Consider the following 13,210-nt stretch of genomic DNA (forward strand, 5'->3'; position numbering starts at 1 on the left):
TCCCAGCTACTCAGGAAGCTGAGGCAGAAAAATTCCAAGTTCAAGGCCAGGGTGGATGGACAACTTAGATCAATAAGGAGATATAAGATGACTTCAAATTTAAATTAAGTAATTGGGATTAACTTCACAGAAAAATGAGATTTAGGCAAAGACTTCAAATGAATAGAATCACAGCATAGAGTTGGGCAGGTCAACAGTATAGGTACCCTATAAATGACTTTTGGTGAAAAGTGTCTGTTGCCACCATGAAATGTATGGAATGGGCATGGAAGTATTAAAGAAAGTGTTTCAGGCAAAAAGAAAGCTAATGAAAAGGCCCCGAAGTGGGTCCATGCCTAGTGTGTTTCAATAACAGCAAGGGGATTTAAAAGGCTGAGTAAAGGGGGAAACTCTCAGGAGACAAGGTCTGAAAAATAACAAAGGGACGAGATTGTTTTTATACTAATTATGAGAACTTCAGTTTTTACTCTGAGTAAAGTGGAAAACAACTGGAGGACTTTAAGATATGCAACATGACTAGGCTTTTATGATAATTACTCTGTAGGCTGTGTTCAGAGGAGAAAAAAGGGGGCAAGGACAGAAACAAGGGAAACAGTTGAGAGGGTCCTACAAAAATCCAGGAAAGAGATGGTAGTGGTTGTCCTAGGAGGCAGGATTGGAAATGACGGGAAGAAGTTGGTACATTTTGAAAGTAGGGCCAATAAGATTTCTTAAAAGATTGGATGAGGATATTTTTAAAAAGAGTCAACTGAGCAATAAGATTGGAGCTGCCATTAACTAAGATGGAGAAGTCTACAAGTAAAGCAGGTGGCAGGGGTGGAAAGTATTGGGATTCCATCTGGATGTATTACATCTGCAGTGTCTGCTAGATACTCAAGGAAAGAGGGACAGTGGCTTTGGTTATAGGATTGGGAATCTGGAGAAGAACTGTGAGCTAGGAATATGACTTTGAGAGTCATAAGCATATAGATGGTCAAAGCAAATGAAACAGAATGAGATTCCAAGGGACTGGGTATAGACAGAAAGGGAACAATGAAATGAGCCCCGAGGCACCCAATTCGAAGAAGTCAGGAGAAGATCAAGTGCAAGCAAGAAAAAAGCAAAGACCAGAAGGGAAAAAAGCAAAGGCAGAAGGGAAGTCAAGAAGACAGTGGTGTGAAAGGATCACCAGTGAGAAATGCCCCAGAAAATTAATGAACACTGAAAATTAACCAGAGACTTTAGGAACATGGAAGTCATTGATGACCCTAACAAAAGCAACAAGGGCATCACTTAAAATGTGGCACAAGTTAACTAACATGTGTTTATAATAACTTTATTCTCTCTTGTCTCCTAGAACTGAATTATCATTGCTTTAAAAGGGAAGAAGGGATGAGTTTACATCTTGTTCTCTATTTAAGGTGCAAATACAGCAAAGGAACAGACACATTTAGAAATCTTTATAACCAGCACACAATGACCTTGAAACAGCACAAAATGCTGAGATTAACTTAATTGTCTCATAATCTGGATATAATTAAAATATTGTAATTTCTTATTTTATTCTCATTCTTTGAGAATAAATAACATGCTAGAATTATAAATGATGACTAAAAGTAATACCTATTGGATATATGACACAGAATTAAGAACATTTTACTATGTGGCTTGCCTCAAGTAAATAAAAACATATTTCTCATCATGATTAGTAACCATAAATGCTCAAAGTCTTGAATAATTATTATTTCTGTAATACAAAAATTAAGCAATCAAAAAGATAACTTTGGGGATACCCAATATTTAAAATTTATTATATATCTTAACATAATTCTAAATAACAACTTGTTAAATTATCACAATATAACATACATAATATTACAAGTCACTCATTTTTTTAAAATTAATTAATATTAAAATTTGAGGAACCTCAAAATATCTTTTTTCCAACTCCCTTACCTGAAAAAAGATTATATCTCAAAAGACAGAATACTATCTTTCTTTGTCATTACCAAAACTATACCTGTGTTTAATCAAAACTAGCACCAATTTTTCCAAGGTCATTTTGATTTGTTTTATGTTATGTGCTGCCAGAAAATGGAATTAAGAAAGAGGTCAATAAGTTAGTTAAATGGACTAGTCATATATAAGAAATATTTAGAGGCTACTGACTGCTTAATCTATACCTCTGGAACAACATTCACTCAAACGTCTGATCCATACCCATCTTCCCAATTTGCCATTTATAATGTCATATAAAATTGAAACAAAAGTTTTGCTCCTGATTTATTTCCCTTAGGCCTATTATTTGTCTCAAAAGCACACACTTTTCCAAAAAGAAAAATTAAATTGAATTGACAGAATTGGGTCTTCATAAAACCACACCAATTACTACCCAGTACCCTGAGTCTTTTTAGCTTTTAAGTAATCAATCACTTGATTTTCAGTCTCTTAACTTAGATGCTTGAAAAATATAATTTTTGGAATGTTCTTTATTCTAGATGTGAATGATATTGTATCATTTTCTAGTCTTCAACATGTCTTCCATCTCCCAGTACATAATAAGTAATTGTTGAAAGTCCATTCTCCTCTTAGGCAGGTCACAGTGAAAAAATTCTATATTTCATCAAAACTAATAAGAGACCATGAATTATTACTGTTTTATGTACCCCTTTAAAAAGTTCTTGTCAATTTAAAATGACAAGAATTTTTTTTTGGTGGTGGCGGGGTGTGATTGGGAACTGAACCCAAGGCCTCACATGCTCTTATTTCTTATTTATAGTTGAAGAGCTCTTGTGTATATAACTAAGCATATTTGCTTCACTAATATCAGATTTACTCCTTGCTGGTAACTTCTTATTTTATTCTCATTCTTTGAGAATAAATAACATGCTAGAATTATAAATGATGACTAAAAGTAATACCTATTGGGTGTATGACACAGAATTAAGAACATTCTCCTACTATGTGGCATGCCTCAATGTCATTCTGCCTATACAAGTTTTGTTTCAATTCTGAGTCATAACACAATCTTTCTGAAGACATCTTAGAGGTCAGTAAAGATCAATGCATGCAGTACCATAAGTGTACAAAACTCACCTGAATTATATAACACAAACGGCTTTGACTAGGTCTGGCTTATACAGGCAATAACAACTACATCCCATCATTTCTTGTTGAGCCCACAGCAACTTTAAGGGGTCATCAGTTGGAGAAGCAATCATATTTCCAAAGTATGAAAATATAAAAAATGGATCACTTAAAATTATTTATATATGGTAACATAAGATCCTTACATATACCATCACTCAAACAGTACATGTTAATACTCATACTGGGAAACTTTTTGTACTATCCAATATACCATTTTCTTGCTACATTTTCAGTTTTAGACTTTGCTAAGTATTGAGAAATAAAAATCTAAGTCATTGACTCCACCCATGAATCTGGGAAAGCAACCTACATAAAAAGAAGTATTTGTAATGCAAAATAAGAAAAGCTATAATGAAAGTACAATAAAATGATATAGAAACAGAAGAGGGAATACCTAATTCTGCTTAATTAATAATCAAAGCTACATTAGTATTTTGTGCTATAATTTATATGCCTCCACTTTCAAGGAGATAATGACTTTTCATTTTTATGTGCCTCAACTCTAGGAAATTTCTTGAATTTGGAATTGGGGTTCATTATTACTCTTTGGTCTAGCATTATGAATACAGAAATAAACAATTCTTTGATGCTTAGAAAAAAGAACAAAAATTATTGAAGAGGAAAGAGTTAAAATCATCAAATGTGGGCAATGTAAAGCTGAAGTACCTAGAGCAATGTTTTCTTTGAATTTTAAAGGTGTACATGAGGGAGGCAATAACCTTAAATTAACATTTTTTAAAAGAAATTTTGATAATAATTAAAAACTCACCCTAGTCTTTTCAACAAATGGTGCTAAAACAATTAGATATCAAAAATATGAACCTCAATTATACTCATAAAAAAATCAAATGGGGGCTGGGACTGTGGCTCAGTGGTAATGCACTTGCTGGCACGTGTGAGGTTTGATTCTCAGCACCACATATAAATAAATAAAATAAAGATTTATCAACAACTATGAAAAAAAGTTTTTAAAAAGGAAAAACGCTGGGGCTGGGGATGTGGCTCAAGCAGTAGCGCGCTCGCCTGGCATGCGTGCGGCCTGGGTTCGATCCTCAGCACCACATACAAACAAAGATGTTGTGTCTGCTGAGAAATAAATAAATAAATAAATAAATAAAATCTTTAAAAAAAAAGGAAAAAAGTTAAAAAATGATCAAGTGGATCATACAACTAAATGTAAAAACTAAAACTATAAAATTTATAAAAGGAAACACAGGAAAAAATCTCTATGATCCTGAAAAGGCAAAGTTTTCTTCAAAATGATACTAGAACCCCAGTCTCACACACAAAAAAAAATGGTAAGACCTCATCAAAAATTAAAGAGATGCTGTTCTTCAAAAGACTGTTTTGAGAATGAAAGACAAATCACAGAAGGGGTGAAAATATTTGCAAATTCTGTCTGATAAAGGACCTGAATATGTAAAGAACACTTCAAGAAGGTATATGAAGATGTATCACTGGGCACAAGAGAAGTGCAACTCACAACCAAAACGTAATGCCACTTCACACACACTAGGATAGCTAAAATCAAAATACTGACGAAACTTTTAAGCACTGACAAAGATGTAGAGAAACTGGAATTTTCAAACATTCTTGGAGAAAATAAAAAAGGGTACTACCCCTTTGAAAATTGATTTGAATATCTCTTATAAAGTTAAGAAATTCACTTACCATATAACCCTGCAATTGTAATCCTAAGTATTTACCCAAGTGAAATGAAAACAAGTTCACACAAAAATCTGTATGCAAATATTTACAGAAGCTTTATTCATAATTGTTAGAAATTAGAAGCAACCCAAACATATCTATAGTGGAAAATGGAGAAATTAACTATTGTACACCCACACAATGGAATACTACTCAGCAATAAAAAAGAATACTTATCATATAATAACTTGGATAATCCCAGATATATCATGCTAAGTGAAAAAAACTACATGCAAATTATGATATACTTGATGATGTCACTTATGTGATATCCTTTTTTCTAGTAATAAATGATTTTTAAAAACTTGTTCTTTTTAGATATACATAATAGAATGTATTTTGACATATTATACATACATGGAGTATAACTTCCCATTCTTAAGTTTGAACATGATGTGAAGTTACACTGGTTGTGTATTTATATATGAACATAGAAACGTATGCCCAATTCATTCTAATGTCTTTCCTATTCCCATCCACCCTCCCTTCCCCTCATTCCCCATTGACTAATCCAATGAACTTCTATTCTTCCCTCTCTGCCCCCTTATTGTGTGTTGGCATCCACATATCAGAGAGAACATTCAGCCTTTGGTATTTTTGGATTGGCTTATTTCACTGAGCATAATAGTCTCCAGTTCCATCTATTTACTGGCAAACACCATAATTTCATTCATCTTTATGGTACATACACACATATATACATCACATTTCTTCATCCAGTCATCTGTTGAAGGGCACCTGGGTTGGTTCCAAAGCTTAGCTATTGTGTGAGCTGCCATAAACATTGATATGGTTGTGTCACTGTAGTATGCTGATTTTAAGTCTTCTGGGTATATACTGGGATAACTGGGTCAAATGGTGGTTCCATTTCAACTTTTCTGAGGAATCTACATACTGCTTTCCATAATGGTTGCACCAATTTGCAGTCCCACCAATGAGTGAGTGTCCTTTTTCCCCACATCGTCACCAACATTTATTGCTATAGTTTTATAATTGCCATTCTTAATGGAGTAAGATGGAATCACAGTGTAGTTTTAATTTGCATTTCTCTAATTGCTAGCGATGCTGAACGTTTTTTCATGGGTTTGTTGACCGTCATTTATCTTGTTCTATGAAGTGCCTATTCAGTTCCTTTGCCCATTTTTGATTGGGTTATTTGGTTTTCTGGTGTTAAGTTTTTTGAGTTCCTTGTATATATTAGAAATTAACACCTTATCTGAGGTACTGGTGTGAAGATTTTCTCCAAATCTGTAGGATCTCTGTACATGTTCTTGATTATTTCCTTTGCTGTGAAAATGCTTTTTAGTTTGATACCACTCCATTTATTGATTCTTGGCTTTACTTCTTGCGCTTTAGGAGTCTTGTTGAGGAACTCAATTCCTAAGCGAACATAATGGAAAGTTGAGCCTACATTTTCTTCTAGTAGGCACAGGGTTTCTGGTCTAATGCCTAGGTCTTTGATCCACGTTTTTTGTTTTTTGGGTTTTTTTGTGCAGGGTGAGAGGTAAGGGTTCAAATTCATTCTAATACAAATTGATTTCCATTTTTCCCAGAACTATTATTAAACAGACTATCTTTTCTCCAATGTATGTTTATGGTGGCTTTGTCTTGTATGAGATAACTGTATTAATATGGATTTGTCTCTGTGTCTTCTATTCTGTACCATTGGTCTTCATGTCTGTTGGCACCAATACCATGCTGGTTTTGTTACTATAGCTCTGTAGTATAATTTAAGGTCTGGTATTGTGATGCTTCTGCATCATTTTGTCACTGAGAATTGCTTTGGCTATTTTGGGCCTCTTATTTTTCAAAATGAATTCATGACTGCTTTTTCTAATTCTATGAAGAATGTCATTGGAATTTTAATAGGAATTCTACTTACAGTACTTTTGGTAGTTTGGACATTTTGACAATACTTATTCTCCCTATTCAAGAACATGGGAAATCTTTCCATCTTCTAAGGTCTTCTTCAATTTATTTCTTTAATGTTCTGTAGTTTTCATTGTAGAAGTCTTTCACCTCTTTTGTTAGGTTGATTCCCAAATATTTTTCTTTTTTGAGGCTATCGTGAATGGCATAGTTTTCCTAATTTCTCTTTCATTTGATTATCAATGGTGTATAGGAATGCAAAGGATTTATAGGTGATAATTTTATATCCTGCTATTTTGCTGAATTCATGAGTTCTAGAAATTTCCCAGTCAGTCTTCTAAATCTAGAGTCATGTCATTGGCAAATAGGAGTAGTTGAGCTCTTCTATTCCTATTCATATCCTTTAATTTCTTTCATCTAATTGCTCTGGCTAGAGTTTCCAGGACAATGTTGAATAGACATGGTAAATGAGGACATCCTGCCTTCTTCCAGTTTTTAGAGAGAATGCTTTCAATTTTTCTACATTTAGTGTGATGCTGGTGTTGGGTTTAACATACACAACCTTTACAATGTTGAGGTATGGTCTTATTGGCCCCAGTTTTTCTACTGTTTTGAACACGAATTGATGCTATTTTGACAAATGCTTTTTCTGCATCTATTGAGATAATCATGTGATTCTTGTCTGTAAAGTCTATTGATGTGATGAATTACATTTATTGATTTCCATATGTTGAACCAACTTTGCATCCCTGGGATAAACCCCACTTGACCATGGTGCACTGTCTTTTTAACATGTTTTTGTATGTTACTTGCCAGTACTTCATATGAATTTTTGCATCTATGTTCATCAGGGATATTGGTCTGAAGTTTTATTTCCTTGATATGTCTTTGTATGGTTTGGTATCAGGGTGATACTAGCTTCATAGAATTGAGCCTAAAAGGGTTCCCTCCTTTTCTATTTCATGTAATAATTTGAGGAGGACTGGTGTTAGTTCTTCTTTGAAGGTCTGATAGAACTCAGCTGAGAATCTGACTGGTCCTGGGGTTTTCTTTCTTGGTAGGCTTTTGATGGTGTCTTCAATTCCATTGCTGGAAATTTATCTGTTTAAATTTTCTATGTCCTTTTGATTCAATTTGGGTAGGTCCTATGTCCCTGGAAATTTGCTGATATTTTCAAGATTTCTATTTTATTAGAGTATAAATTTTCTGATTATTGTCTATATTTTGGTATGTCCAAGGTGATATTTCTTTGTTCATCATGAATACTAGTAATTTGCATCTTCTCTCTTTACTAGCTTTGCTAAAGGCTTATCAATTTTATTTTTTCAAAGAACCAACTTTTGTTTTGTTGATTTTTTAAATTTTTTGTTTCAATTTCATTGATATCAGCTCTCTTTTCATTATTTCCTGTCTCCTACTGCTTTTGATGTTGATTTGCTCTTCTTTTTCTAAGACTTTTGGTTGTAATGTTGGGTTATTTATTTGGTAACTCTCTAGTCTTTTAATGAATAAGCTCAATACAATGAACTTTCCTCTTGGAATGCCTTCATCATGTCCTAGAGACTTTGATGTTGTGTCGTTATTCTCATTTACCTCTAAGTACTTTTTTTTAAATTTCATCCCTGATTTCTGCTGCTACCCTTGGCAATTTAATAGCATATTATTTAATCTCCAGGTATTAGAGTAGCTTCTATTTTTATTTTATAATTGATTTCTAATTTCATTTCATTATGACCTAATAGATGTAAGGTATATTATTTCTTTTTGTATTTGCTAAGAGTTGCTTTGTGGACTAAGATATAGTATATTTTATAGAAGGATCATGTGCTGCTGAGAAAAAAGTGTATTCAGTCATTGATGGAACAAATATTCTACGTATCTGTTAAGTGTAAATTATTAATTGTAGTTTTTAGTTCTATAGCTTCTTCATTTAGTTTTTGTTTGGAGAATCTATCCTGTGAGGAGAGACACATGTTAAGCCACCCAGTATTACTGTGTTGTGGTCTATTTTATTCTTGAAATTGAGAAGAGTTTGTTTGATGTATGTAGATGCTCCATAGTTTGGGGCATAAATATTTATGATTGTTAGGTCTTATTGATTTATAATTCCCTTAAGCAGTAAGAATGTCCAACTTCATCCCTTATGATTAAATTTGGCTTGAGTCTACTTTATCTGAAATGAGGATAGAAACCTGTTTGTTTATAAGACCCATGTGAATGTTTTTTTTCCCCAACTTTTACCTTCAATCTATGGATGTCTTTGCCTACATTGATTCTCTTAGAGATAGCATATTGTTGGGTATTGTTTTTTAATTCAATCTGACAGTCTATATCTTTTGATTGATGACTTTAGGCCATTTATAGTCAGTGTTACTATTGACAAATGGATTTTATTCTCTGTCATTTTCATTTATTTCTGCTCTTTAATTTGAATGTTTCTCCTTAGATTGACTATTACTCTAACATAGTTCCTCCCTTTGCTGGTTTTCCATTTATTTTTCATTTCTTCTTCAATAAATATCTTATTGAGTATGTTTTATAGTTCAGGCTTTCTAGATATGAATTCTTATAAATTTTTGTTTATCATGGAAGGTTTCTATTTCATCATCAACTCTGAAGCTTAATTTTGCTGGAGATACTATTCTTGGCTGGCATCATTTTTTTTCAAAGCTTGATATATATTATTCCAATACCTCCTAGCTTTGAGAGCCTGGTTGAGAAATCAGCTGAGATCCAGATTGGTTTCCCTCTACATATGACCCATCATTTTGCCCTGGCAGCCTTTAAAATTCTATCCTCATTCTGTATGTTAGTCATTTTCATAATCATGTGCCTTGGTGTGAAATGTTATAATTTTGTACATTTAAGGTTCTATAAGCCTCCTTTATTTTATTTTCCATTTCATTCTTTAGGCTTGAGAAATTTTCTGATATTATTTCATTGAAAAGACTATGCATTTCTTTGGTTTATGTCACTGAGCCTTCATCTATCCCAATCAATCTTATATTTAATCTTCTCAGGTTATCCATATTTCTTGGAAGTTTTGTTCATGGTCTCTTAACATCTTTTATCCATAGTCTACTTTAAAGATTATACATTTTGTAATTCCAGCAACTTGGAAAGCTGAGGCAGGAGGATAAAGAGTTGAAAGCCAGCCTCAGCAAAAGCAAGATACTAAGCAACTCAGTGAGACCCTGTCTCAAAGTAAAATACAGAATAGGACTGGGGATGTGGCTCAGTAATTGAGTATACAAGTTCAATCCCTGGTACCTAAAAAAAAAAAGAAAAGGAAAAGAAAAATTATACCTTTTGTCTTCATTGCCTAAAACTCTGTTTTGTAAAAGGTCTAATCTGTTCATGATGCCTTACATTGAATTTTTAATTTGGTTTATTGATTCATTTTGAGGATTTCTGATTTTTTTTCAGAATCTCTCTCTTTATTGAAGTGATCTTTCACTACCTGTATATTCTCTCTAATTACACTCCTAACATCATTCTTTACTTCCCATATCAGTTTAAGTACATATATTCTAAACTCCTTTTCTGATATTTCCTCCACTGTGGTGTCAATGAATTCTGTTATTGAAGTATCTTTTGTTTTGGGTGATTTGTTCCCTTGCTTTTTCATGTTGTCTACTCATATGTGTGTCTACCCATCTAACAGTATGCATCTGAGGCAGTAGAGTTTCTACCCTGTGGACTTGCAGTGTCCCTGAAGATGTCCAGTACCTCACCATTTGACAGGAGACAAATAATACAAACCAATGCAAACCATACACAGCATTAGTCTAAATAGTTCCTTCTATGCATCTACAATGTTAACTGTCACAATAAACAAAAGTGATATGATCACTTATTGCCCACAGTAAAAAAAAAAAGTGAGTTTGCAAAAGAGTTTACAAATTTTGAATGGTGGACAGGGAGAGAACAGAAGTGATGTGGGATGTGATGATTATGGGGGAGAAAAGAAAACAGAAATAGAAAATTATAGGAAGAGTGAAAGAGAACAATAGAAATTGGCTATTAGCAGAAAACAAGAGAGAAAGAGAATCAAAGGAAACAAGTGAAATAAAAAGATATATAAAGTAAAATTTAAAAAAATTAAAAATAAAAGAATACAAAACAAATCTGAAGTATACAAATAAAACATCCTAGTCCTCAAAATACTAATCCATGAAAAAATAACTGACTTCAAAAATGCTAAAAATGAGGAAAAAATAAATATAAATATGTATAAGTGTTTTTGAACCATCCAGGTCACAAAGAAAAAAGAGAAAAAAAAATTAAAAACTTGATGAAAAGTTAAGGAATTTTTCTGTTGAGATTCAAAAAGATTCTCAGCTTCCCTTCTCAACAGAGCTAGATGGGGTGGCCTGGAATGTGATGCCTGCTCCACCCTTAGGGTGGGGTGGCTGAAATAAGAGGAAATCCTGTAGGCAGACCTCATGGAAGTGAGGTGTAGGCACAGGTGGTCTCCAGGTTTTCACTGAATGGCAATTGGTCTGGAGATTTTAAATAAGCACACCTCCAGGACCCAGCAACTGCTGGTCCACACTGGAAGACTAGACCCCTGGGATCTCCCCTGGGTTCCACCATGCAGTGGAGGAGCCAATTCTTAGTCCCCTCATTTCATTGTCTCTTAGATTCAGTCTCCAAACTCAATCTTTCTCACCCCTGCCCTTTCCAATTACCAGTCAGGTGCATCTCTCCCAGTCAGTTCTGCTAGCAGCTAGATTGGAGGGGAAGGGGGGAAAGGTGGGTGGGTTACCATGACCAGTATTCCCCTGTGTAAACCCCTCTCCACATTTGATTTTCTCCTGGTCAGTTAAGCACACTCTACATAATGCAGTGTGGGTTGCCAGGCCTGTATTTTGGGCAAAACTCAGGTTTACCAGGAATAAGTTCCCCGCTAGCCACCAGCCACTTCACCACAGCTGCAAAATGATTCCTTCCTCTTTCCTCCACAGGCAGCCAAGAGTGATGTGGCTTCTTTCCCGCACTAGGATATCGTGCAGCATGCCTTTCAGTTCAGTCGGGCAGTGTCTTTGATCTCTGAACTCTCCATACCCAAGACACACCTCAGGCCTCCTAAAAATACAGGTTCCTTTAATTCCCTTATCCCTCCACTTTGCTCGCAGAGACACTGCTATGGCTGGAGCCTCCAGTGGCAGCAATGGAGGTAGTGCTGGAAATGTCTTCCTTATTATATACAACCTCCTGAGTCCCCAATCTGCTTTGAATGTCCAGTATTAGATCTCAGTGAAGTCTCGCCCCCCCACCCTTTTTTTTTTTCACCCACCTTGCTGAGAAGCTGCCTATGTGCTTTCTTGGTTTCATGCCATAGCACAACCAGGAAAGCAACCTTCTCTATTCTGCCATCTTGAAAAAGTAGTCTGACATTCTTACAATAGGGACAGGACATAGATCAGTGACTGGCAGGGACTAGATATCCAGGAAGAGGCTGAGCATACAAGAGCATAAAGTGGGAATTCTGGGAGCCATGGAAATGAAGTTCTGTATCTTCATTATTGTGGTAGACATAATACTGAGTTTGTCAAAACCTGCAAAACTTTCCACTAAAAAAAAGATGAATTTTAATGTATGTAAATTACACCTTAACTTGAAGATACAAAATTCACACCAAATTAGAAAAATGACTTACAATTAAGGAGAAAACAAATTTGCCTAGTTGAAACCTAACATAAATAAGCATCCACTTTGGGCTACCTATACATAAGGCAAGTTTTAAGAGAAAATAACTGACCAGGAAAGAAAAATGTGTACAATTAGGAAGTAAGTATAAATACATAGCTACTCCTTTGAATAGATCACAATATGAGTGGCATATTTTTATTTACAAAATTTTGCCTTTTGTCTAACAACTAAGGTGGGCTGGCACAAATGAGATGCTTGGTTTAAATGGAAATGGTTGAATATCCATGAGATACGGAACACAATGTCTGGCCCTAAGTAAATGCTGAACAAGTGGTTGCAAGAGCAACAGAATAGGGTTAGGGTTGTGGCTCAGTGGTAGAGCAATCACCTAGCATGTGAGGCCCTGGATTCGATACTCAGCACCATGTAAAATTAAATAAAATAAAGGTATTGTGTCCAACTACAACTAAAAAATGAATATTTTTTTTAAAAAAGAGCAACAGAACAGAAAAACTTTTTGCTAGAACTTGAAAATAACATATTTAGTTAAAGCAACTCCTACAGATATTTATTTTTCAAAAGCAAAGCAGTTGCTTCAAATGGGTATGTGCCTCTTTCTAACAAGAAGTATGGTGACATTCAGCATATTTTATGAAAAGAGCATAAGTGAATATCTAAAATAAAACATTTGCATACTGTCATGTGACTTTTAAGCTTTAGTAACTGCTTTGCTATCCGCTGTGATTATTTTATGACTTATTTTCAATGATGTTTTTATTATTGTTGTTTTGTAATACTGTTGCTTTAAACATTTAAACATTTTTGTCAGCTTTAAAAAAAATGAATCATT

The 13,210-nt window shown here is 34.4% G+C and overlaps 1 protein-coding gene across 2 annotated transcripts in view; it reads left to right on the top strand.

Moving 5' to 3' along the window:
* CDH20 (cadherin 20) overlaps window positions 1-13,210 on the top strand; it is a 216,128-nt gene that overhangs the window by 177,849 nt on the left and 25,069 nt on the right. The gene's annotated exons all lie outside the window — the stretch shown is intronic.

This window comes from Spermophilus citellus (assembly GCF_964194105.1).
Source record: "Spermophilus citellus genome assembly, chromosome: 12".
NCBI lineage: Eukaryota > Metazoa > Chordata > Mammalia > Rodentia > Sciuridae > Spermophilus > Spermophilus citellus.